The 25,578-nt window shown below is 41.4% G+C and overlaps 1 protein-coding gene across 4 annotated transcripts in view; it reads left to right on the forward strand.

Moving 5' to 3' along the window:
• The window catches only part of Spidr (scaffold protein involved in DNA repair), a 228,473-nt gene that overhangs the window by 152,075 nt on the left and 50,820 nt on the right, over positions 1–25,578 (forward strand). The gene's annotated exons all lie outside the window — the stretch shown is intronic.

The raw sequence follows: 25,578 nt of genomic DNA on the forward strand, positions 1-25,578 counted from the left end.
AACTGGAACATCTGAGTGCTTTGAGGAGCTTTGTATTCTTTTTCATGTATATGTTAGTTTTTGGAAGAAGTCATGGGCAGCCAAAATTCCAAGACATACCAGGCCTTCTAAGGGCATTCTACACAGTAGTTTTAGAAAGACCAGCTGAGGAGTGAATTTGAGATCCCCCATTGTCCAGGGGATTCACCTAAACGGGTTCTGAGGCTGAAGACCCATCCCAGGCTAAGATGGAACATGGAGCCTGGTTTTTCTGTGAACATTAAAGCCAAGAAGGCAAGAGGCAGTTAGCATCAGTGAAAGTGGTACCCAAGTTATTTCACATTTATGATATAAAAAGTTATTTTCGGGGCTGGGAATATAACTCACTAGTGTAGCACTTGCTTAGCTGTAGATTCAGTTCCCAGTAACTTATTTAAAAAGATTCTTAATCATTCACCCTTGTGGGAACCAACGCTATAATAGATAATTTTTAAATACAACTAATACTTTCTTTTATCTCATGAGCAATAAAATATCTGTCAGCTTTTACCTGGAAAGAACCTAGCTGTCAAAATAGGTATCTATAATCAGGATTTAAGTAAATTAACATTGCTGTTATTTCTTGATGAGTATTAAACATTTCGGGACAGAAGTCAGTCATCTTAGATTTTAATGTAATGAGGAGATAATGAGTGTTTTGATGTAACCTCTTACTTCCTTGGGCTCTCTGGACAACTCAGCAAAACCCTGTGTTCTTTCTAATGGAGGAACAGGCCTGGAAAAGAAGCAGCATATTCTCTTCCATGCTGTGGATGTGGAAAAAAAATATGTATATTTGTGTCTATATGTGGGTGTGCTCACTGTGTCCATGGAAGCCAGAAGACAGCATCAGATTCCCCATAAATTTGATAGACTGGATGAGCAGAAAGCATCCAGGATCTCCCCGTGTCTTAGGTTTCTATTGCCATGATAAAACACTGACCAAGAGCAATTTGGTGATGAAAGGGTTTATTTCATTTTACAGCCTGCAATCCATCATTGAGGGATCTCAGTGCAGGAACTGGAGGCAGGGGCTGATGCAGAGGTTGTGAAGCAACCCTGTTTACTGGCTTGTTCCTCATTCCTTGCTCAGCCTGCTTTCTTCTATCACCTGGGACCACATTGTAGCACCACCCCCAATGCGCTGGATCCTCCCACATTAGTCATCAATCAAGAAAACTCACCGCAGCCTTGCCACAGACCAGTCTTTCTCATTTGAGGTTCCCTCTTTCAAAATGACTCTAGCTTGTGTCCAGTTGACATAAATCTAGCTGGTACAAGTTGTCTCTTCTAACTCCAGCACTGGCATTATAGACACATACTGCCACACTGGGCCTTTTACATGGTGCTAGGGATCTAACTTCAAGTCCTCATGCGTGTATAGCAAGAAATTTAACCACTAAGCCATCTCCCTATCCTCACTAAAGATATTCTTGTATCAGATATGATTGCAATGTGTATATAAAAGAGCCATAAATAAAATGCTCCCCAGTTTTATAAATTTGACCTCAGTCCAATAAAATCTGTGCCACAGTAAAAGATAGTATTTATAGATACGCATGTCCTATTACATTATCTGTTCATCATTCTCCATTCGCCCTTTAAATATACTTGTGATGGCCTGAAGAAAGCATATAGTTTCTTTACTCTGCAACTGTACTTCTCAGTAAGTGATGACATTACGAATGTGTCAGTTTGATAATAATGAAGTTACCTCCCTGAAGCTTAAAAAGATTCAAGTGGGTCAGAGAATCATTGAGAAAATGTTTTTAGAAAGACAATACCAATTTGTCAGGCCACTGTCCGAGGTGTCTTCTCTGTGGCCAGAGCCATAACTGACTCCAGGGAACTGGCACTGTTGCTATTGCTTCTGTCTCTAGAACCACTCAGTGTGGGCCACAAGTTGAAATCACAAACTGAATGCATAATTCATCTACCACTGGACTTTGCTCTGCTAGGTTTGTCAGAGAAGCAGCAGGGTCTATGCTTCTGCTTGATGGTCTCTAAGTCACCAGGGAATGCTGTGGGATAACCTTTCCTATGCTGTGAATGTGTGTTGTTCTCATTGGTTGATGGATAAAGTTGCTTTGGCCTATGACAAGGTAGGATAGAACTAGGTGGGAAATCTAAGCAGAGATACAGCAAAAGAAGAGCAGAGTCTAGGAGACCCCAGATAGCCACCAAGGAAACAAGGCATGTAGAAAATGACACCATGGCCATGTGGCAAAACATAGGTAAGTGATATGAGTTAATTTAAATTTAAAAGTTAGCTAGTAATAAGCCTGAGCCATCAGCCAAATGTTTTAATTAATATTCAGCCTCTGAGTGGTTCTTTTAAAAGCAGGTGTGGGGCTGGGTAGTACGAAAAGCCTCCGGTTACAAGGGAACTCCAAGTAGCAGTGTTGTTGTTCAGCTTCTGTAGTGTTGGAAGTCCCATAGAAAGTGACAGAACTCTTTCATATCTGCCAAGGATTGCTGGAAAGAGAAGTAAACGTTTTGAAAAAAGTAGAGGAGATCAGCAAATCTCCACAAGCCTAAAATTTCATTCATTAAATATTATCAATGGGATGTCTTTTGTTTAGAGTTCTACTTTATTAAAGAATTCAAAATCTTAAAGTCTCTATGTATTCCTTAGTAGTAGTAAAGCTGAATTTTTGTTCTGTGATTTAAACTAAGACTTTAAAGGAAATTTAATTAAATCCAAGAAGTAGTTGTGCATTCTAAATATTTTCCAGATGTTGTAACCATTAATAACAAAGCTAATCAGTTTTTATTGTGCTGTATGCTACTTGGTGTTCTAATACATGGTTTGTTTTTAATACTTAAATGTGTTTTTTTTAAGATTAGTTGTAAATTTATTTCTGCTTTTTTTGAAGCAAAATTTAATTTAACAGTTTTACTTGTTGGGACATATTTAAAGAATGCAACCATTGAAATATATGTGTACTAACAGTGGAATTGTTTTTTTTTTAAAAAAAAAAAAAAGTAGACCCAGTAAAATGGTTCAGAATAGTATTTGCCATTCAAACTGAACAACCCCAAGACTGCTGACTTGAGTTTGGCTCCATGTACCATGTTGAGTTGAGAATTTACTCCATAAAGTTGAGGTTTGTCTTCCACAGTGCCCTGTACAACACATGCATCACACACACACACACACACACACACACACACACACACACGTGCGTGCATACACACACAAATAATAATTAGTTAAGTTTAAAAGAAGAATGAAAGGTAATAGGACCAAGGGTCACTAGTTCTTGAAACTTGTTAAGTAAAAGTACAAAGGAATGTCACATGTGGTTGAAGGCTACTGTTGGGCATTTACCCTCTCTTAGCTACTTTCTATTGTCATGACAAAGCACCATGAGCGTGGTAGTTTATTAAACAGTGACATTTAATTGGGGGCTTGCTTACAGTTTCAGAGAGTGACTCATGGCCATCACCATGGGAAACACGGCAGTAGGCAAGCAGACATGGTGCTAGAGCAGTAGCTTACATCCTGATCCTAAGGTAGATGGCAGAGAAAGAAATAACTAGAATGGCAGGAGCTGCTTTTTTGTTCATTTTTGTTTTTCCAAGATAAGGTTTTTCTGTGTAGCCCCAGCTGTCCTGGAACTCACTCTGTAGACCAGAGTGGTCTAGATTGTGTAGAGATCTGCCTGCCTCTGCCACTCAAGTGCATACACCACCACCACCTGGTTTAGCATGATCTTATGAAACCTCAAAGCCCACCCCCAGTGGCAAATCTCCAACAAGGCCACATGCCTTAACAAACAGTTTGACCAACTGGGTTCCAAGCATTCAAACATTTTATAGAGTGTATGTGGGACATTTCCATTCAAACCACCACCCCCTCTAATGAAGTGAGAATAAGCCTCGGGAGAGGATAAACCAAACGAAGCCTGACAACTTGGCTACCCCTAAGTCCACAAGCCCTGAGTGTGACACTTTTGCCCAACTCAGTTCGTCTAAGAACCACGGAGACAAGTCAGTAATGAGCAGAAATGTAATCCAGTAAGCTGGGTAGAAAACAGAGCCAGTACTTAAGGAGATGGTACTAACTGTACCAGAGATCTATTCTAAGCTTCATTCCTGGCGTGGACCCAACAGGAGCAGTCTCCATTCTTAGCCATAATTTCTTTCAAGAGACATGGTAGGTTAGCAACAGTGACTTACTAGGGTAAAAATTGGCACATGCTTTCTTCGTGTAAGGTCATCAGCAAATTCAAAGTGAGGTAGTCCCCTTGTGTTCTGTGGGGCCTGCTATGAACCGTGGCTCTGTTGTGTTTGTTTTTATTCAAGAAACGTCATGTGAGCTAGATGTGATTCAGCGCTTAAGATCACTGACTAATCTAAAGGACTAGAATTCAATTGCTAGACCCCACATAGTGGCTCACTACCATCTTTAACTCCATCTCCAGGGTCCCCAAAAACCCTCTTCTGACCTCCACAGTCCAGCAAACTGGTGGATAGATGTGAAGGCAAAACACCTATAAAGATCAAAAACCTATTTTTAACATCATTAATAAAAGGCAGTACTTCAGCCAAGGCTAAAAAAGTTTTAAATTGTTCTAGCATATGGAAAATTTTCACTAAAGTACAGTTTGTGGTATTCTTCCCTTGTAGCTCCTCCTACTATCTTTATCACTGTTCCTTAATAAATCTACTCAAGTAAATAAATAAAGCCATTTGGTGGAAAACTTGTGCAAATACTAAATATTTTTTCAAATTTGGAAACTTATAAAGGTCTTAGAATGGATCCTTTAGTCATTCATAAAGACTGTAGCATTTGCAGTCTCGTAAACTTAATCTAAAATTTTTAATTCTAATCAGCCTTTGCAACCATCACCTTACACATAGACTACTGTATTGGTTTATAAAGGTCTAAAAATCTTAACTACACATACACAATGATAGGATGCTTCTCTTTGTAAACTGAATGTAGGCTGTGAGTGTTGGCATACATCTTTAATCCCAGAATTCTGGAGGCAGAGGCAGGCAGAGCCTCTGTAAATTCGGGCCATTTTGGTGTACATAGGAAGTTCCAGGCCGGCCAAGGCTGCATGGTAAGACCTATCTCAGTATTTTAGAAGAGCTTTATTTCTTGGAGGGATAACTCAGTGGTTGAGTATTGGGATTTTTTTTTATCATTTTTAAAGTTTATCTAGGGGATAAATATTAATGATAAAACCTGAGATAACTGCAAATGACTTTGAACACTACCATAGTCCTCTCCCCTCCCCCTAAATGCCCTGCCTCTTCTTCCTGGGACCTCTCTTTCCCTTCTCCCACTTCCACCATGGAACTCCATTATCCTTTCCTACCAGCTGAATGTGAACCCTACCTCTCAAAATAAGGCCTGACTCCATTGGATGTCAAACCACAGGAATCCTTGTTGCTCTTGTAGAGCACCCAGGCCTAAGTTCCAGTATCCATGTATGGTTCACAACCATCCCTAACTCCAGTTCCAGGGACTCTGATACCTTTTGACCTCTGCAGCCACCAGGCACATACATGGAACACATACATACATAGTATATTTTTACCAAATTCAGCCTGTAGCCCATACCTACTTACTTTCATAGAAAATACTAACATTTGAATGATTTATAGGTACAAGATTCTGTTTCTGTTCTATATTATTCTGTTCCATAGTTCTACAACTGTGAACTTTATATTCTAAAAAAAAAGTGGAGACCCCTTTATTCATAAAATATTTTCTGTGTATATTGCACAACAAAAAGCATTTTTATTGGGAAACTTGGAATTATATGAGATCTAATATGTATGATATTGTTCTATTAGAAATCTATTCCTTCGTATACCAGGGCAGTTAAAGTTGTCTGTGTACCATTATGACCTTATACAATGGCATGTCCTTTCCAGTCAATAATGGTTGTGTGTGTGTCGTCCTCCCCCCCATATGTTCTGTCCAACTATATAAACTTCCTTTGAGGTTAGTGACATGTAGATGCTTTTAGTTACAGTATTTAGATTCTAAGCACTGTGTTAACGAAGGTTTGGAGTGTGGTGTTCTGTTTATGGACCCTGTCGACACCATCCACAGTCTGTCCTGGCTAACAGCTGGGACAGAAAGTTGGTTGACTAGTGTTTCATAGAAATGATTGTACCTCACAATTATGCTTAGATACACCGCCATTAAGCTGGTCCTGTGAGAATACCCAGTGAGGAAAAGCCACGAGGATCACAGGTTAAATGTCACACCCAGCAAGGAGGTTTGGATCAGACCCCTAAATAGGATAAACCCAAATGGAAGATGAAGACAGCTCTCTCTCTTTAGAGTGTCAGTGCCGTACCACTATCATACAGGGGTTTTCAGGGAGAGAATGTTCCCAGGATAATGGGGATGGCCATGTTACCTTTTGTTTTTTAAGTACTTTTGGGGCATTTTAAAACTTATGTAGGTTATGTTGTAGGGTTAAGTGTATAGAGTAAAGAACAAGAGGTAAGGCATACTCTCGAGTTTTTTTTCCAGTGGAGCAGCGATATGAGATTGTTTGTTGAAGGCGTAAGTCACAAACAATGCCACACCAATTTGGGGTTATGATTATTAGGGTGGTATTTATTTAAAGGGGAAAAAACTTACAGATCACTGTCCCAGGCAACAGCCCTCTTCGCAACCAGGAAAGGAGTCTAGTCGCCGGCGGAGCAGGAAGTGAAGAGAGAGAGGAGAGGGAAGTGGCCGCTTTTTTAAAGGGAGAGAAACCATGCCCCAATGGGCTGGTACCTCAGCGGTGATAGGCTGGAGGAGTGGGAGGACCTCCCGCAACAGTTTGTATTTATGTGAATTTGGAAAAACTATTTTTTGGCCCTACTTTTGCTGTCTGCTCAATGTACAAGATGTATGCTAATGAGACAATCCCCAGAAAGCACTCGAAGATGGTCTGGCCAGGGTAGATGTTGGATTCTAATAGAACATTTACTGTTCCTCTGTGAAGTAACACTGTCATATGAGTAATATATGAAGGGAGCCACAGTTATCTGGAAATGAGCAGTTAGGAGCGTTTAAGAAGCCTTTTAGCTGGGGCCTAAGTGGAAGGCGTAGCAGCTCTGAGAAACTCCAGAAGGCACTCATCCCAGGCATAGAGCCTGGCAACTATGGATATAAACATCTATGTTGTGTTCAAGGAGCGTATTCTGGCTTATGTCCAGGGACATGGTAGTTCTAGGAAGCTGGGGCAGAGGGACATGCAGTGAAGGCAGGACAGGAATGTATGCTTTTGTTCTGTATTTCATGAGACACCTTCAAGGTTTTCAGTATGCAACAGGTGGCATCCGATTTGTGTGTTGACGTGATTGTTCTGGATACTGTAGACCAAATGAAATGGACAAGTGCAGACTGGGACCAGAAAACAGGCCAGACCTTCCAGACTTGTCAGGCCGATGACCTGGATTAGGATGCTACTGGGGAAGTAGAAGGAACTAGAGCCAGCCATTCAATGTCCATTTTAGGCATACATTTGCATAGTTCTTATGTAGTCGTAGGAGAGGGAGATATAAAGATGGCTTTAAGTACTACATTGAATGGTGGGAGCCAAAATTGTAGTTAAAGGACTTATTTGTAAGAAGGAAATGTCCAAGAGACCTTGAGTGGCAGATACCAGACTGGCTATGACCTTGCAGAGCAAGTCAGGCTATGAAGGCCAGGCATTGTGTCCAGGAAAGATGTTATCTCTCTGGGCACCATATGATAAGTACCATCAAGGTCTTAGAAGCAGAAACCAATAGAAGACACTTATTAAAGTTAGTTTTAAATGAAAGGGATTTCCTCTTTAGATCATGGAGACCATATTCCTCTTCATGGTAGCGGTGTCTGTTGTAGCATGGGGAAGTAGAAGTACCCTAAATATCTGGATAGGGAATTGTTGAGTTGATTATGGTGTTCACAGTTATATAGAATTCGTCTCCATGAGTATAATAAGAAACCCATGCTAAGACTTTCATTTCGCAAATATTTATTGTGTGCCTAACATGTGTCAAGCTCTATTTCTGAGAGAAGGAAGACAACTATAAATAAGATATTTTTTAAAAGATAAAATATGTACTGCTGAAATTTACCTTATTTTGAGGACGATTTGCAGCAGACAGATAGGTTTTTTAAAGGGGAATAATGAAAATGAGGGCTATTTTTTTACTTGAAAATCAAGCACACAGTCGCACTGAAGAAAAAGAATGAAATAATAAACAAGATGAACAAGTAAGTCATGCAAGTGTATGGGAAGATCGTGGTAGGAGAGAACAGGTTTGGGAGGCTGAAGGGTGGAGCTGTGGTTAGTCAATTTATAGAATGCAAGGATGCCAGTGTATAGAATGGGTACCATTGAGATTTGGTCATGAAGACCGAAGCAGTATGGAAAGACCTTTGGATTTTATTCTTTATGTCTTAAACAGCTATTAGAACTTTTGGAACATAGGAGAAAGTAGTTATAAATGCAAATAGAGGAGGAAAATGCTCTAATTCCTTTATGAGGACAAACTGATAAATAAAGAGTTGGTACAAGCAATTAGAAAATGAAATAATCTGTGAATGACTAGAGGCAGAGGAAAGGAAGAGTATGGAAGACCTTTAGGGCTCGGCTAACAAGGTGGTGCTGGTCTACGAAATGGCATAATGAATTCGGGAGAAAATAAATTGGAAAGCACTGAGAAGATAAACTTCATTTTAGTTGTTTAGCATATTGAATTTGAGCAGTGAGTTCCAAATGGAAAAGGCAGAAGTAAACATCACATTATTTAATTAGAATTAGAGATAGTCTACAACTCGTGACTTTCAAAACAGACTGATAGTTGTGGTGTGAATAGACAGAAGTGAATGTGTGTTGGTGTGTGAAAGACTGCATGTGCACACTTTGCCAGGCTCTGCCTACTCAAAGGTTGCAGGGCAATGGTGAACTACAGCTGGCAAACAAATATTCACTTCCCAGTACTGGGTGAAAGCAGGGCTCCTTCACAAAGCGTCTGCTTCTGTGTTTGGATAAGATAAAATATTGAGGCTTGAGCATGGAATGTTGACAACAAGAAAAGGAAAGAATGGTGCATAAGCTACATTTTCTGGGTAAGTGTTTTCCCACTAACGCCCAGAGCTGCTGGTCAGCAGCTGTCTTAGAAGCGGCAACCCTGTGCTGAAGCCGGAAGCAACTCAAAGAATGACTCTGCCTTGCACCCCCTCCACATAAAAAAAAAAAAGTGCAGAAGAAAGAAACTGAGGCAAGAGAATGTGTGGTCGGGAATCTAGTCTCAACCCACACTCCAGAAAAATGCCTCGAGACTCACCGTCCATTATATTCCAGGGTTAGAAGTGTGCAATAGCGCTGATAGAAGACTGTGCCCTAACTATGAATTTTTAATGTCATATATCATAAAATTCATTTATATTTTATTTTGTATTTAATTTTTTTAAATCTGTATTTTCCTGGCTTAGTAAAATGTCTCAGAATGGTATGTTAAGATAATTTTAAAACATTATGGTCTGCTGATGACCAAATATGACATCTGTTCTAACTATCATGTGACGTTGGCTTCCCCTCACTATTAGGCACTTCTTTTTTTTTTATTATTTATTTATTTTTTATTTTTTAATTTATTTATTTATTAATGATTTCTGCCTCCTCCCCGCAACCGCTTCCCATTTCCCTCCCCCGATCAAGTCCCCCTCCCTCATCTGCTCGAAGAGCAATCAGGGTTCCCTGACCTGTGGGAAGCCCAAGGACCGCCCACCTCTATCCAGGTCTCCTAAGGTGAGCATCCAAACTGCCTAGGCTCCCACAAAGCCAGTATGTGCAGTAGGACCAAGAACCCCACTGCGATTGTTCTTGAGTTCTCAGTATTCCTCATTGTCCGCTATGTTCAGCTAGTCCGGATTTATCCCATGCTTTTTTAGACCTAGGCCAGCTGGCCTTGGTGAGTTCCCGATAGAACATCCCCATTGTCTCAGTGTGTGGGTGCACCCCTCGTGGTACTGAGTTCCTTGCTTGTGCTCCGTCTCCTTCTGCTCCTGATTTGGACCATGAGATTTCTGTCCGGTGCTCCAAAGTGGATCCAGCAATACCACTCTTGGGAATATACCCAAGAGAGGCCCTATCATACAACAAAAGTATATGCTCAACTATGTTCATGGCAACATTGTTTGTAATAACCAGAACCTGGAAACAACCTAGATGCCCTTCAACAGAAGAATGGATGAAGAAAGTATGGAATATATACATATTAGAGTATTACTCAGCAGTAAAAAACAAAGACTTCTTGAATTTTGCATACAAATGGATGGAAATAGAAAACACTATCCTGAGTGAGGTAAGCCAGACCCAAAAAGAGGAACATGGGATGTACTCACTCATATTTGGTTTCTAGCCATAAATAAAGGACATTGAGCTTATAATTCATGTTCCTAGAGAAGCTAAATAAGAAGGTGAATCCAAAGACAAACACACAGGCATCCTCATGAATATTAACCTTCATCAGGCGATGAAAGGAGACAGAGACAGAGACCCACTATTAGGCACTTCTGCAGTGACATGATAGATAATGCCCATTGCACTCACTGGATCCATATAACTCAGCCACAAGAAAAGTAATAGTGAGATAGATCGTCATGTGCCTGAGAAAAATGTTAGCGTTATGGCAGTGAAACACAGATAGTGATTTGGAGCTCTGACTCATTACAGAGAAGAGAGACATATTGACAAGATGCTCTGTGGTGCTCTAGAAGCTGTGAACACGGGTGAAAGGGCTGTCTCTCAGTGCCGGTTTCCCCAGGACCATAGGAAGTTCTCATGGATATGGGACAGACGTAAACTCACTTGGAGATGAAGAGGCTTCAGGAAGAACTTCTCCGCAATAAATCAGGGGAGAAGCGAGTTCTGTACTTTATTTAGAAGTTTTTACTAAATTGTAAAGGGTTTAAATGTTTAAATCCTTACAGAAGTGATTAAAAGATGTAAACAGGGGTTAGTGAAGTCCATAATCTCGTGAAGGCTGGCAGGAAGGAAGGTCAGCCACAGAGCTTCCGGGTAGGAGGCTTGGCCAGTCTATTTGTGTGAAGAACAAGAAGATGTAGGGTAGGCCATGGCAAAATGGGCCTGATGGTGTCCAGTGCCAGCATGAGGTCAGATGAGCGTACCCTGTTGTAATAGGAGCAGCGGGGCTGCGTCCCCAGCACCCCGGCCGCCTGGCTAGCTTATGCCCCGAAATAACAACACACATATTGTATTCTTTTAAACACTGCTTGGCCCATTAACTCTAGCCCATACAGGCTAATTCTCATATCCCAATCAACCCATCTCTAATAAAATGTGTAGCATCAGTCTTACCAGGAAAGATTCAGCATGTCTGACCTGGCAGCTGGCTTCATTGTGTCTGCCCGGGAGCGGGGCATGGCGTCTCTGCTCCAGAGAGCAGAGCTGTCGAGTCTGAGCTCACTTCCTCTTCCTCCCAGCATTCTGTTCTGTTTACTCCACCCACCTATGTTCTAACCAATAAAATGGACCAAGGCAGTTTCTTTATTAGCCAAAGACCTTCCTCCATCAGTACCCCACTGGGTAGGAAGTTGGGAGGCCTGTTGAGCAGCACCTAAGAGCAACCCTCTGGGAGAAAGAGGGTTGCCTTCTAGCCGTGACTGTTTAGCCCCTGGGCTAGTTTCCTAGGACAGGAAACTGAATATGGTTTAGTTTTGAAAATTGAAAATAATTTATTTAAAGTACATTAAAACAATTTAACATGTTTCAGTAATTTTGTTCCTAGAACACTTGTTCGTAGAATTGTATAATAACTTACATGGTTTTCATTAATATTATGGGGAGGGCTTGTGTGTGTATTTTACCAAAAGCTGCTTTTCATCTGATAGAGTCAGAGCAGGTAGAGTGTGTATGTGTACTTCACAGCTGAGATCATTAATAAGCCATTACATTAGACAAGACTGGCTTCTGGGGCACTGAAGAGTGGGAAACCCTGACTCAGAAGCAGACTGTCTAAGCACGAGTCAGCCGTGTGCTCCCTGTTGTGCAGTAGGCTGGTTGCAGCAATGCACTCACACACTTCCCATGGTGCATTGCATTCAGACCCTCCTTTGGCTCCTACAGAACACTGAAAGTTGCTCCAGTGTTCTATTATTCTTTTTGTTGATGTGATAAAACATTCTGATGGAGAGCAATGTGTGTTGTGGGGGGGATTGCCTTATAACACCATTGTTTCATGCCCAGTTTATTCCCATGTGACTTGACACGTCTATAGAACTACTCAGAATTACACTAGCGTTATTGAGTTATTTTAGTTCACAATAGTTAGACAATATTGAGAGAAGTCATAGCAAGAATTCAGGCCAGGACTTGAAGCTGAGATCATGCAGGAATATTGCTGGCTGGCTTACTCTCGGGCTCATGCTTAACTGGCCTTCTTATATAGCCCAGTACCACTTGCCCAAGGATGATGCCACCAACAGTGGGCTGGGCTCTTATATATCAATTAACAGTCAAGATAAACCCAATAAACATTCCCCTTTACATGTACTGAAGAGACATTGCTCCACTGCAAACAAGCGGGGGGCGGGGGTAAAGCTTCATTCATTCTCTTTCAGATGTTGGCTAAAAATGTGTGTGATAACTCTTCTTGGCCACTGTCCCATTTGGTGGCCGGGGGGGAAAACATAATAAACTGTATATTCCCTGTGATATTTTAAAAGTGCATGTCCCATGGTTGATCTATGTCTTACTCTTTACTCTATTGTCCCATGTGATTTTAATGAATGATAAAGTAGGTAGAGATAGCCACTCATTTGGAGTAGCCTGGGGAATAAGTGAAAGAAATACAACCATTGCTGATATATTTCGAGTAATAAGCTGTACTAGAGCAGATCCTTCCATCCCTCTTTTTTTTTTTCTAAAACAGAAAGAAGCCATTTTGAATACAAAGGAAAGCAAGAATTGTGTACACTGTAGCAGTAAAAAAACCATGAGAGACATGTAGCAAGCTCAACACCAGCCTGGACTACGTGAGACTCAGATTTTAAAATGGTCAAAATTTTGAACAAACATTTCTCCAAAGAAGATGCAGAAATAGCCAGTAAGCACACAGTGATCACCAGTAGCCATGAAGAAATATAAATCTAAACCTTAATGAGGTAGCACTTCTGCTGGGATTGTAAAACAGTGCTGCCACTTGGAAAGATAATCTAGCATAACCTCAGAATGTTAAAAGTTACCTTCTAGTAGTGTAGCTAGTCTTTCTCTGTCCTGCCAGCCAGTTCCCCTATCATGACACAGAGGCTTCTAATTATGAAAGCTTGGCCAATAGCTTAGGCTTGTTTCTAACTATTTATAACTTAAATTAACCTGTATCTTTTAATCTACATCCTTTTTCATGGCTTGGTTACCATTACTTTGTCATGCCTATGCTGCTTGCTTTGAGTTCTGGTGTTTCCTCATGGCTCAGCCCTTCTTCCCAGCATCCTGAGTGCCTGAAAATCCTGTCTAGCTATTGGCTGTTCAACTCTTTATTAAGCCAATCAGAATGGTACATCTTCACAGTGTATAAAAAGGTTATTCCACTACATCGCAGGGTAATTTCAGCCTCAGTTTAAGCCTATGAGATTTACAAATATACAACTACTCAGATTTTCATGGTAGAATTACTGTTAATACGTAGAGTAGAAACAGCCCCCAATGTTCATTAGCTGATGGACAAGTTTTAAAATGTGATATATACATGTAGTGGAATATTACTCAGCAAAAAGGGTAAGCATAGAAATATTATGATATATGCAGCATACTCTATGTCAGTGGTTCTCAACCTGTGGGTCTTGACTGCTTTAATGTTACATGTCAGATATCATACATATCAGATATTTACTTTACGATTCATAACAATGACACAATTACAGTTATGGAGTAGCAACAAAAATAATTTTGTGGTTAGGAGTCTCTACAACATGAGGAATGGTATTAAAGGGGTTCTGTATACTGCTAATGTTTGCTTCTATCTCAGGGAAAATGCTGATAAAGATAAAGAGCCTGAGACTTATGTTACCAAGAATATACTGAGGGGAATGAGTCCAACTCCAAAGATTATACTGGCTGATTCTATGTATATGACAATTTTTAAGATTATAAATTTTTAATAAGAACAGATTAGTAATTAATTTCCAGATGTCAGAAATGACAAAGGTGGGAGGAGGTCGGTGATCAGGGGACCATTGCAAACCAAACATAGTAGCATATGCCTGCAATCCCAGCACTCAAGGGACTAATGCTGGGAGGTCAGGAGTTCAGAGCCAATCTAAGTTACATAGGTTAAAAACAATGGTGGTTGGGGGGAGTGGAGGTGTAGCAGGGCCGTAGATCGTTTGCTGCCATGAACAAAGCCCTGTATTTAATCCCCAGTTCTTTTTTTATTGTTTTTTTAATTAGATTTAAAAAAAAATACCAATCCAAATTCCCATTCCCTCCCCTCCTCCCATTCCCTCCACACATCCTCCCACCCCAGCCCCCTCTAATCCTAAGAGAGGGTAAGGCACTTTGCTTTGTTGAAGGTTCAAGGCCCTCCCTACTACATCTAGGCTGAGCAAGGTATGGATCCAAAGACAATAGGATCCCAAAAATCCTATATACAGTACATGCAGTAGAGATACATACAGTAGAGTACATCCCAGTGCCACTGCCAGTGGCCCCTCAGTCTGCCCCAGCCATGCAACTGTCAGCCGCATTCAGAGGGACTAGTTTGAGCCTATGCTTATTCCCAGTTCTTCATTAAACTAGTAATTGTGTTAAACACCTTTAATTCTAGCACTCAGGCAGCAGAAAAAGGAGGATCAAAAGTCCAAAGTCACCCTTAGTAAGCACGTTGAGGCCTGAGCTACATGAGACTTTTTTCCTGTACCCCATCCCCTCAAAATATAGAATGCTTTTGGTTTCTGAAGCAGCAGAGACATTCGGCAGATGGGGCTGTTTGTTGAAGCACACAACGTGGGGCAGCCTCATTCAAACTAGAAATTGAGGGATCTGGGGGCACTGGCTGAGACTCTCATAGAGGTGGGCTCTGCCCTCTTTGCTTCCTGAAATTGTTTGCCTGAGTGTAGACAGACTATCATTTCCAGGGTTCCTGATAACGTGAGCAAGGTCATCCATAATCTCTTAGGAACTGCTTGGTATTGTGACAGTGGTAGGGGACACGGCTCCTACAGGGTATTAAAACCATGCCAAGTACACATTTAGCAAGGGACACTGTCATTTGCTCCTGTCCAGGGATACTGGAAAGTTCATACCAAGCATGGTGGCACATGCCTGTAATGCCAGCATTGGGAAAATGAACCAGCGGAATTGCTTCAAGTTTAAGGCCAGCCTGGGATACATAGGAAAACCCCTTTTCAACACAAAAACATGTTAAGAGAAAGAGAAGGCAGGGAGCTCGTGTCTCATTTTAGCAGAAAAAAAAATATGATCTTTAAATGAATAAGAAACATTTTTGTACAGCAAAAACCATGTTGTGAACATCTCTTCATGTTAAAAAAGATAAACAGTAGGATTAACTGTTTACTTTGAGAGCCCATGCCTGGTTGTTTTTGAGAAAAGGGAACGCGGTGTCCTGTGTCTAGTTCCCAGCTGTAGGAAGCAGCCCTCCTCCTGTGTTCTGGGGAGCTCCTCTCTCCTTCAGGGCCAAGCCTCTCCTGCCTCTTCCTGCTCCCATGCCCCTCTCTTGGTCTCTCGATTTTTACTTTTATACTTCATACTCTAGTTTCTTCTCCCTTTTTCTTGAGTTGATGCTTATATGCGATTATGAAGTAGAGAATAAGATCTTGTTGATCTTAGAGATTGCTGCCTCTGACAGTGACCTAGAATAGAACAGCCAGCCTGACTAGATTCCCGGAATTCCTCGTGGACTGCTAAGAACTGCTCGGATCTCAGTGTAAACACCCACATGGCCACTTAATCTTCCTTCTTGGCACGTGTGCATGTGCTGACACACACGTCCACAGTTCCCTTGTTCCCTCTCTGTGGAGCACTGAAATCGCACCACTGAATCAAAGAAAGGGAAGTTATACGGTGTGGAAGGGTGTGTGTGTGTGTACTCAGAGGAGTTATTAGATTACTATGCCATTTAAATCTCCTTCTACAAATCTGGTTTGCTTTCTTTGTCATTTATTATATAGTTTTAGTTTTTATAATTTCTTGAAACATTCTCAAGAAGATGATAAAGGCAAAAAATAAAAACTTCTCAGAATTGGGATATAGCTCTGATTGAGTGCTTGATTTGCACACATTAGGCCCTGAGTTCAATCCCCAGTGCATGTAAATACACACACAGAGACCTTTTTCTAAGACAGATACTAACTATATAATTTAGGCCCTTTATGCATCGAGCATGTAAGACCTTTTATGTGTGATTTTTGTGCTGCTGGAAAGGGTAATGTGGTTTCACAAACAGCATCTGCTTTCCTTCTGTTGTTTATTTTTTGAGACAGGGTCTCACTTTGTATCACAGAGTAGCTTTGAACTTGCTATATATAGCCCCAGATGGCCTCAAATCATGAACTCTCTGCCTTGGTACTGGGCTTACAGGCCTGTGCCATTGTATTCACTACTGTGAATATGTCTCCTGATTGCTGTGGTATTCCTAGCTGAAACTGAGTGACTGGCTGGGACAGGGGCAAAAGTAGGTACTGCATTTTAAGTTACCTACTATTTTATCCTTAACAAAACCTTATTTCATAAATATAACTGCACTTATGGATGCGATCACTGCCATAAGGCCCATCATCAGGAGGCTGCATGCTGCTTTCATCTCTCTCATTGCTTTCACATAAAGATTACACCTATAAAGACAAATACATGTATATTCCTAGCAATTCAGATTTTACAGATGTGTGACAGAAACTAAAATTTTGAGTTTGGAAGGTATAGGAATTCAGGTGGGTGTTAACAAATTAAAGTCGCCTGGATTGCATGGGCGTGAGGACTGGCACTTGCAGAACCAGTGTGGAGTCTTGTTCATCAGCCACAGAGCTCGAAAGGAAGTCTCTTCTCCAGGCTTTGCAAGCTTCTCTGTGCCACATGGTAACAGCCAGACCTGGGAAACTGGTTAAGGGAGTTGGCTTTATGCCAACTTAAAGAGAGGAGCTCACTTCTTAGGATGTTATTCCAAGCACAGAATGGTGAGCTGTCTCGTGGAATGAATCGGGTTCTGGGGCTCTCTTATTCTAACCATTAGCGTCTTACTACCTCCCTGTGAGACACTTTTCTCTTGGTAATCTAAATATATCTCCTAGAGATAGTGTCCCTCTCACCCGAGTCACATGACCCACACACATTGCTGAGAGATCTCGATGTGAATCAGTGTGCATGTTTACCTTACCCAGTGCCAGGGCAGCTGAAGGATGAATCTCAGTCTACTTCCCAACGTGGAAGATAGTTTGTATGAACACTGCATCACTTTAAAGTGTCAGCTTGGCTATGCTAGTCCCCAATGTCTCACATCCTTCAGAAGGATCCTACACTTGCTGTTGTCTTCCAGGACATAGCCACACAATGTATAGCATCCTGTGAATGCACGTGGTGGTGTCTGAGCTGCAGCCTGATGTAAAAACGTGTGTCTGTATAGATACCTTTGAACTGAAATCATTGAAGCTCCTTGTCTGTGAAGGGAATCCACACCCATACATTGTTCTGGTCAGATAAATGTGAACAGCAAGCCTGTACTCTTGCCCATCTGTGCTGTGTTCACTCTGCCACCTTGTTAGTTTGGGGTTTGCTTTTGAGACAGGGTCTCATGGCCTTTCGTCACCGTCCGGAGTAGCAAGCATAAACCATTGTGCCTGCTGCATTGAGCAGTTTGAATTTCCAAGTTCGTGTCCTCTCAGCTCTATGGACAGAGACCTGACACAGGCAATCCAGGCAGCCACAGACTGTGGCTTGGGATATAGTGAACAGAGGCTGTAATAGCCAATACTGGGCAGGGTTGCTGTTCTTACCATTGTGTTCAGAGCTTTTAAAATGATATGGTCTTCTATTAGTCAGGGTTCCCTAAAGAAATCAATACATATTAAAAGGGGGTTATTAGACTGACTCACAGAATGTGAACCAAGTAGTCCAACAATGGCTTCTTATGATGGAAGCACCAAGAATCCAGAGGTTGATTGGTTCACAAGGCTGGATGTCTGAGCAGCCCCAAACTGAGTCTGGAGGATTGCTGTAGAGCTGTTGTTCTTCAGTCTACAGTAGACTCCTGAAAAAGTTGTAATGTTATGGAGAAACGCTGCCGCAACCTGATAGATGGTACTGCCGAGAGAGTGAGGGCAAGCAAACACAGTTTCCCTTTTCCGTCCACTGCCACCAGAAGGTGTGACCCAGACGTAGGTCTCTCTGCTTCAAATAATCTGATTAAGAAAATCCCTCACAAAAGTGCCCAACAGTTTGGTTCCAGTTAATTCCAGTTGTAATGAAGTTGACAATCAAGATTAGCCATCACAAGTCCATCCCTTTTCAGCTTGACATCCAATCATGTTTCCTTCTGTCCAATAAAATAATAACAAAGTCATAATCTCACCTACCAGGATCTAACTGTCCTATGTACAACTACAAATGCATTATATATTTGCAAATAGGTGGCAGTGTCACTTGAGAAATGCTTAGTCTTCAGTATCTCATGACTTAAATTTATATAGCTTTATAACAGTTAGCCCAGAGTATCTTCTCAGTCACTATGCTATAATACCTTCTAGCCTCGTCTGTCACATGCCACACACAGACACACCCATGCAGATAAAGTGTTCACACTTTAAAAAAAGACTGAAATTAATGAACCTTCCTTTTTCTAAAATGAAAAGAATAGAATAAATTTTTTAGAAGATAGGGGAAATATAAATATGAATAGAAACTAATGACGTAAGCAAGCAGCAAAAGCAGAAAAGTTGATTTTGTCAAATCATAAATAAGAACCTTAAAGTGAGGTAGGTAAAGATACTTGCCATGAAGGCCTGGCTACCTGAGTTCCAGCAACAGAATCTACGTAGTGATAAGAGAACCTACCCCACTAGTTTGTGCACTGACCTCCTTACACGCTCCACAACAAGTCACCCCCACCCCCGTTGTGCATATACACACAATAAACTAAGTAAATAATAAATTATTAAAATAGTAAAAAAGATAATAGAGTTATCAGTGCCTTCAGAGACTATAATCAGAGTAAGAAAGACAAGTGGGAAAACCAAAGCAAAAATATATATTACCAAAGTGTCTCATGGGGGTGAAGGGTCTATGTAGGCACCAGCTCAGCTTGTCTATGTTCAATGAATAGTGTGGATTTGTCTTCCGCAATGGGGTCTTGCTATCAGTTTGTGGAAAGCACCTATTGGCAACAGCCTGGGTTGAAAAACAAAGTTTTTTTAGTTTTTTTTTTTTTTAAGTAGGAATCTCCTGGTAGATCTATTTCTAGCTTTTTGAGGCACCTCCACACTGATTTCCATAGTGACTACCAGTTTGCACTCCCACGGTCAGTGAATAAATGTTCCCTTTTCCCTACATCCGTGCTACAATCTGTCCTCTTAATTTCTTTCTTTTTTCTTTTCTTTTTTAAACTCTGGCAATTTTGCCAGGGGTGGGAGTGCGAAATCACCAAGTGGTTTTAATTTGCATTTTCCTGGTGAATAAGGATGTTGAACATTTTAAAAAATGTTTCTTGGCCATTTGTATTGTATCTTTTGAGATATGATATATGTATTCTTTTCTGGTGTGATAAAATACCATAACCAAAAGCACCTCAGAATGAAAGACTGTGTTTTGGATTAGAGTTCCAAAGGGATAGAGGCCATCACCGTGTGGGAGGCATGGCAGCATGAAGGAAATACGGTGGCAAAAGCAGGAAGCTGAGAGGCTATCAACTCTCAAACTTAGCCCCTAGTAGCTACTTCTTCTAGCAAGGCTCCATCTCCTAAGTTTCCCTCCACTCCACAGACAGTTCTTCCAATTGGGGAACAAGTGTTTAAATATATGAGCCTCTGGGAGACAATCTCATTGGGACAAGACAGTTCTCTACTGGAACTAGATGATGAGAGCATAGGAGACAATCTCATTGGACAAGACAGTTCTCTACTGGAACTAGACGATGAGAGCATAGGAGACAATCTCATTGGGACAAGACAGTTCTCTACTGGAACTAGACGATGAGAGCATATTGATGTAGACATCACAGCACAGAAAAATCAAACTGGAGCTGAGCCAGGAACTTCCTCTCTGCGTGGTAGCTTTCACAGAAGGCTTCATTTGGGATGATGGGGAGAAGAGGCATCAGTGATCTTGCCCATGAGTGAACCTTGGATGCTACAATTCCCTGTTGGGAAAAATGTGCCAATGCTGGTAGAATAGTGCCGCCGGTGCAGCAGTGGCATGGGCATCAGGGAATAACTGTCTCTTGAAGGTTTGTTTTTATGCCCGTAGAGTAATGGTTTCAACATTAGTCGAGGAAGCAGTAGGCATTGGTCAGTTCAGTAACTCATGCCTGATCAAAGTCCTGAGAATAAGTGAATGCTGACTGTTCTTCCCTGAACACGCAGTCTCTGTTCTCTGTGTTCCCACCCCCAAGACTCAGGAGATAGATATGTCCAAACAGAGGGAGGAGGAATGGAAAAGCTAGAGGACAGGGAAGACTGTTGTGCTGGTGAGCTTTGTGTCTACTTGACACAAGCCCTTTAGGGAGAGAGACTCTTGATTAAGAAAAACTTCCATAAGATATGACTGTAGATAAGTCTGGAGGGCATTTTCTTAATCAGTGAATGATGTGGGAGGGCCCAGCCCAGTGTGGGTGGTGCCACCCCAGACACGTGGTCTTGGATCATATAAGAAAGATGGCTGAGCAAGTCAGTGATCAGTGTTCCTCCACAGCTTCTGCTTCAGTTCCTGCCTTGAGTTTCCTCAGTGATGGACTGCAGCCATCTGATGAAATAAACCCTTTCCTCCCCAAGTTGCTTTTGGCCAGTGTCTTTATCACAGCACTAGCATCAATCCCTAAGACAACTGTAAAATGCTGTCTTCTGGACATGACATAGCCGCTATTCTCAGGAACTCACAATTGCTGTGAGTTACTCGCACAAAATTGAACCGAGCAACAGCTCAGCGTGGATAAAGGAGGGGCTCACGAGGACCACCCCTGTCTGAAACGCTGGGACAGTTAATGACTGATAGAGGAGAAAGAGTCACTTTTCTTCAGTGGTGTAGCTACTGGTAAAGTTACCATTACTCCAGTAAATAAGCCCCAACCTGTGCTCATGAAACAACCTTCCTTACACTTAATGGGTTATTTAAACAAGTAACGATATATGTTATAATCCAGCACTTGGGGTAGAGGTAGAAGATCAAAAGTTCAAGGTTATCCTCATTTATGCAACAAGTTCAAGACCAGCCTAAGCTACTTGAGATACAGTTGTCAACATAAAAACCACACAGCTCTTATCTTTTTGTTTTGTTTTTTTGAGACAGTGTTACTCTGTGTAGTCCTAGCTGTCCTGGAACTCACTCTGTTGACCAGACTGACCCCAAACTCTAAGATCCGCCTGCCTCTGCCTCCTGAGTGCTGGGATTAAAGGCGTGTGCTGCTACCACCACCCGGCCACAGCTCTCATCTTAAAGAGAGTAAGAGATAGTTTATTTTGCTAAAGCCTTTATGAGTGACCATGGCCCTGGGAACATGGATGTAGGTTACTCTGTAAATTCCATGTTCTAATGTGGAAGCAGTTTCATGAAGTTTTTATAGTTTTATGGAACAGAGGAAGTCATAAATCAAGACAAGTTTAAAATATATTGGCGGATACACCAGAGAGGTGGGTCCAACACGATGAGTGGAGAGGCCTAGGATGTTATCTGATGACATTCTTAGCTCTTGGAATGGTGGAAACTAGTGTGCTGCTGTAGGCTAACCAGTTTGCTGGAAACCACTGTAGGCATGAGCCAGCATGTCACTATCCTCCGCTCTGTTTGTAGAACATGGGAAAGTCTATCAAGCCAGGGTGAACCCAGGGCGGTAACTCAAGGAGCAACTTGGAGTCAGAGGCTGGGAAGCAACACTACTTACTGGCTTCCTCAGGCTGCACTTTCATAAGATCCAGGACCACATGCCCTAGGGCAAAATAACAAACAAAAGTAGCCTCCAGCTCCCTTCAGTATCTGAGATAAAAGCAATAGTCAAGCAGACCAGGAAATAGTGGTATCAGTTCCCACCTCTCCCTTCTTAGTACAGCCAAGAAAGAGAAGAACCTTATATTGGGTTTCATAGCGTATTTTAATCCTAACTTTGAAAACAGTGACATTTGACAGGCCTTAATGCCATCATTTGCAGAGGACCAGTTTGACTCCTATCTCCCTATAGGAAAGCCTAGGACCTTCTCAGGAAATGTAGCCTGGCCACAGACCTCCATCCACCCCCGTGCCCATGGCTCTACCTAGAAGTACATCTTCAGACGAAGTAGAGAGGGGGTAGCTGGGAAGTGAGGAGGCCTGTCAGTGGCTTCTAGCAGAGAGTGCCATTCTTACCTTCACAGGGTGCTGACAATAACGGAAGGTAAGGGGTAGAGCAAGCATGATTGGACTTTCAGTGGAAAACTAGGTCTAATTGAGATAGCCATCTCAGTGGACCGAGATGTTCAGAGCACAGAGGATCAACAACTTCATGAACGATTTCCAGCATGTCACCTTCTACTTCTCCCTTTCCGGGAATCTGCAAAATGAGTGCTCCTGAGTTCAGAAAGTATTTAAGAGGGAAAGATAGCCTCATACACTCTAATACTTAAAGTTATATATATACTACTCTATGGGGCCAGTGAGGTGACTCGATGGGCAAAGGCCTTGCTCAGCAAGCTTAATGGCTGAGTTCAATCCCCAGAACCCTCATACAAGTGGGAGGACAAAGAACTCCACCAAGTTTTCCTCTGACTCCACATACACTAATAGATAAAATTTAAAAAACAGGAAGGAAATGTATATACTGTAGGAAATAAGAGGTCCCATGTTGCAAAGCAGCATAATGAACCCCCAGATTTTGTGACAGAAGGGTTGGCACTGACCCGAGTGTAGTCACTGGCAGATGTGCACTGTCCCAGAGAGGCCTCCAGAAGAGCTGCTTTAGGACTAGGCTAGTGGGATGCAGCAGCCTACGGAAGAGCTGGCAACTGCAGAGGTTTGATGTAGAATTTGTGATACAGACATAGAAAATTAATTTAAAATATAAATAGGAAGACGGAAGATATAGCTCGGTGGCAAGAGCTGGCAGGTGCAAGACCCTAGCTTAAATTCCCACTACCACAATAAATAAACAAGCAAACAAACAAATAAATAACATAGAAAAATACAGTTTTATTATGGAATACTATTATTTCTCTAACATTTATGTTTCATTTTTTATCAAGTAGATCATAGTATTTTCTTTCTAATTATAATTTCCTGTTTGACTTGTGGGTTTAAAGGATGTTATGGTATCCAGAAACAGTTGGTCATTATGGCTCATACTTGTAATCCCACGTCTTGGGAGGTAGACAGAGGAGAATCTTGAATTCCATCCAGCATGACTCTATGGAGATAGGTATATATGTATATACATACATATAATTCATATATAAAAGTAGTATAACAAAATATTATAATATACAAACAAGTAATGATAAGTATAATTTCCAAAGCTAGCATGGTAGTGTGTATCTGTAATTCCAGCACTTTGAGCGGTGGTGTCAGGAAGATCAGAATTTCATTGACAGACACAGTGAGTTTGAAATCAACATAGACAAAGTAAGGCCCTCACTCACTGGCAGGATAGCTCGGTAGGTAAAGACTCTTGCATACACAAGTATGGTGACCTGTGTTCAACCCAGGTGGAAGAGAGAACTGACTTCACAAAGTTGTCCTCTGACGTACACATTCGCACCATGGTAGGATCGCTGCTACACACACACACACACACACACACACACACACACACACTCATACAGTAATAATGGTAGCAATAATTACTTCTTAAATAAATATCCTACCTTTTTAAAAAACTAAAATTTATAAATGTAAGATTTTTTTAAATGTTTATTATTTGCTTGGTTTCTCATTTGATTATATCAGAGACAGGGAGTGGCCTTTATAAATTTATTTGAAACTCATTGAGTCTTGCTTTAAAGCCAGTGGTGTGGTCAGTTTTTAATTAAATCTTCATGCCTAAGAAAGCACTTTCTTTTACTGTGGGAAGTTTTCAGATGTTCATCCAGCAAATCAGACTTATTGGGTATATAAAAAGGTTTTTTTTTTTAATTTTTGCTTTATCTTCTCTTGGCCTTTCAGTAACTGGAAGAGGTGTGTTAAAATAAATGTGGATTTGCTAATGTCTCTGTAATTTTTTTGTAGTTTACATTTTGTATATTCTGAGGCTATTAAGAGTATAAAGATTTAAAATTAAACATCATCCTGATAATTAAACATTTTGACCAGTATTGGTGAGTTTTCCACTCTTAACAATGTGGACTTGAGAGACGGCTCAGCAGTTAAAAGCAGTGGCTGCTCTTCCAGAGGACTCGGGTTCAGTTCCCAGCACCCACATGGCAGCTCACAACCGTCTCCAACTCCATTTCCAGGGGGTCTGACACACTCACATAGACACACGTGCAGGCAAAACACTAGTGCATGTAAAATAAAAATAAACTAAAAAATACACTCTTTCTTAAAGTGTGTATTTACTCCCTTGATTTTTCATTTCTTTTTAGTTTTTTCTTTTGAGACAAGTTTTGAAGTAGCCAAAGCTGGGCTAGAACTCCTGACCCTCCTGCTTTTACCTCCCAAATGCTAGAAGCTTTTTAATCAGCATCTCACTCTGTAGCGCAGACTGGCCTGTAACTTCTTGTAGCCTTGCCTTGAGCCTCCTGAGTGCTAGAATTTTAGACATGAGTTACTACTGAAATTCTGCTTCTTAACTGGCAAGTTTCAGTAATCTGTATCCCAGTGGACAGTGCTCCTCCATGGCCTCCACTTCAGTTCCTGCCTCCAGGCCCCTGTCTTGAGTTCCTGCCCTGACTTCTTTCCATGGTAAACTATGATCTGGAAATGTAAGGTGAAGTAAGTTCTTTCCTGTCCCACTTGCATTTGGTCATGATGTTTCATCACATCAGTAGAAACCTAGCTAAGATGGACAGTGATTTTTATCTTTCGGGAATGTGCGTGTCTGTGACTTGTGTGCCTTCTTGGGGGAAGCTCTCTATCATTCTCAGAGTTGTGCACTGAAGCTTTTAGATGTTGAGCATCCGCTCGGGGAAGAGAACAGAAGCAGGGAAAGAGGAGCCTTTGTTTCTGGGCAGCGGTGATGCATTTAGTTGAGAGTGTGGTCATCTTTATCATGTTTTCCTTCACAATGGCCGAGGGCTGCATGCTGAAATATAATTTTGTCTCCTGTATGGTGTGGCTAGTGATCTGAATACTTGCATGTACAAAATCAAAACACAGTTCAGCAGGATGTTTCAAAGAGCAAAGGCACCTGCTGCAGAGCCTGACAATTTGAGTTCAGTCTCCAGGACTAACGCGGTGAAAG

The sequence above is a fragment of the Microtus oregoni genome, unplaced genomic scaffold (genome assembly GCF_018167655.1).
Source record: "Microtus oregoni isolate MIOR12 unplaced genomic scaffold, Mior012 000029F_ref0000214, whole genome shotgun sequence".
NCBI lineage: Eukaryota > Metazoa > Chordata > Mammalia > Rodentia > Cricetidae > Microtus > Microtus oregoni.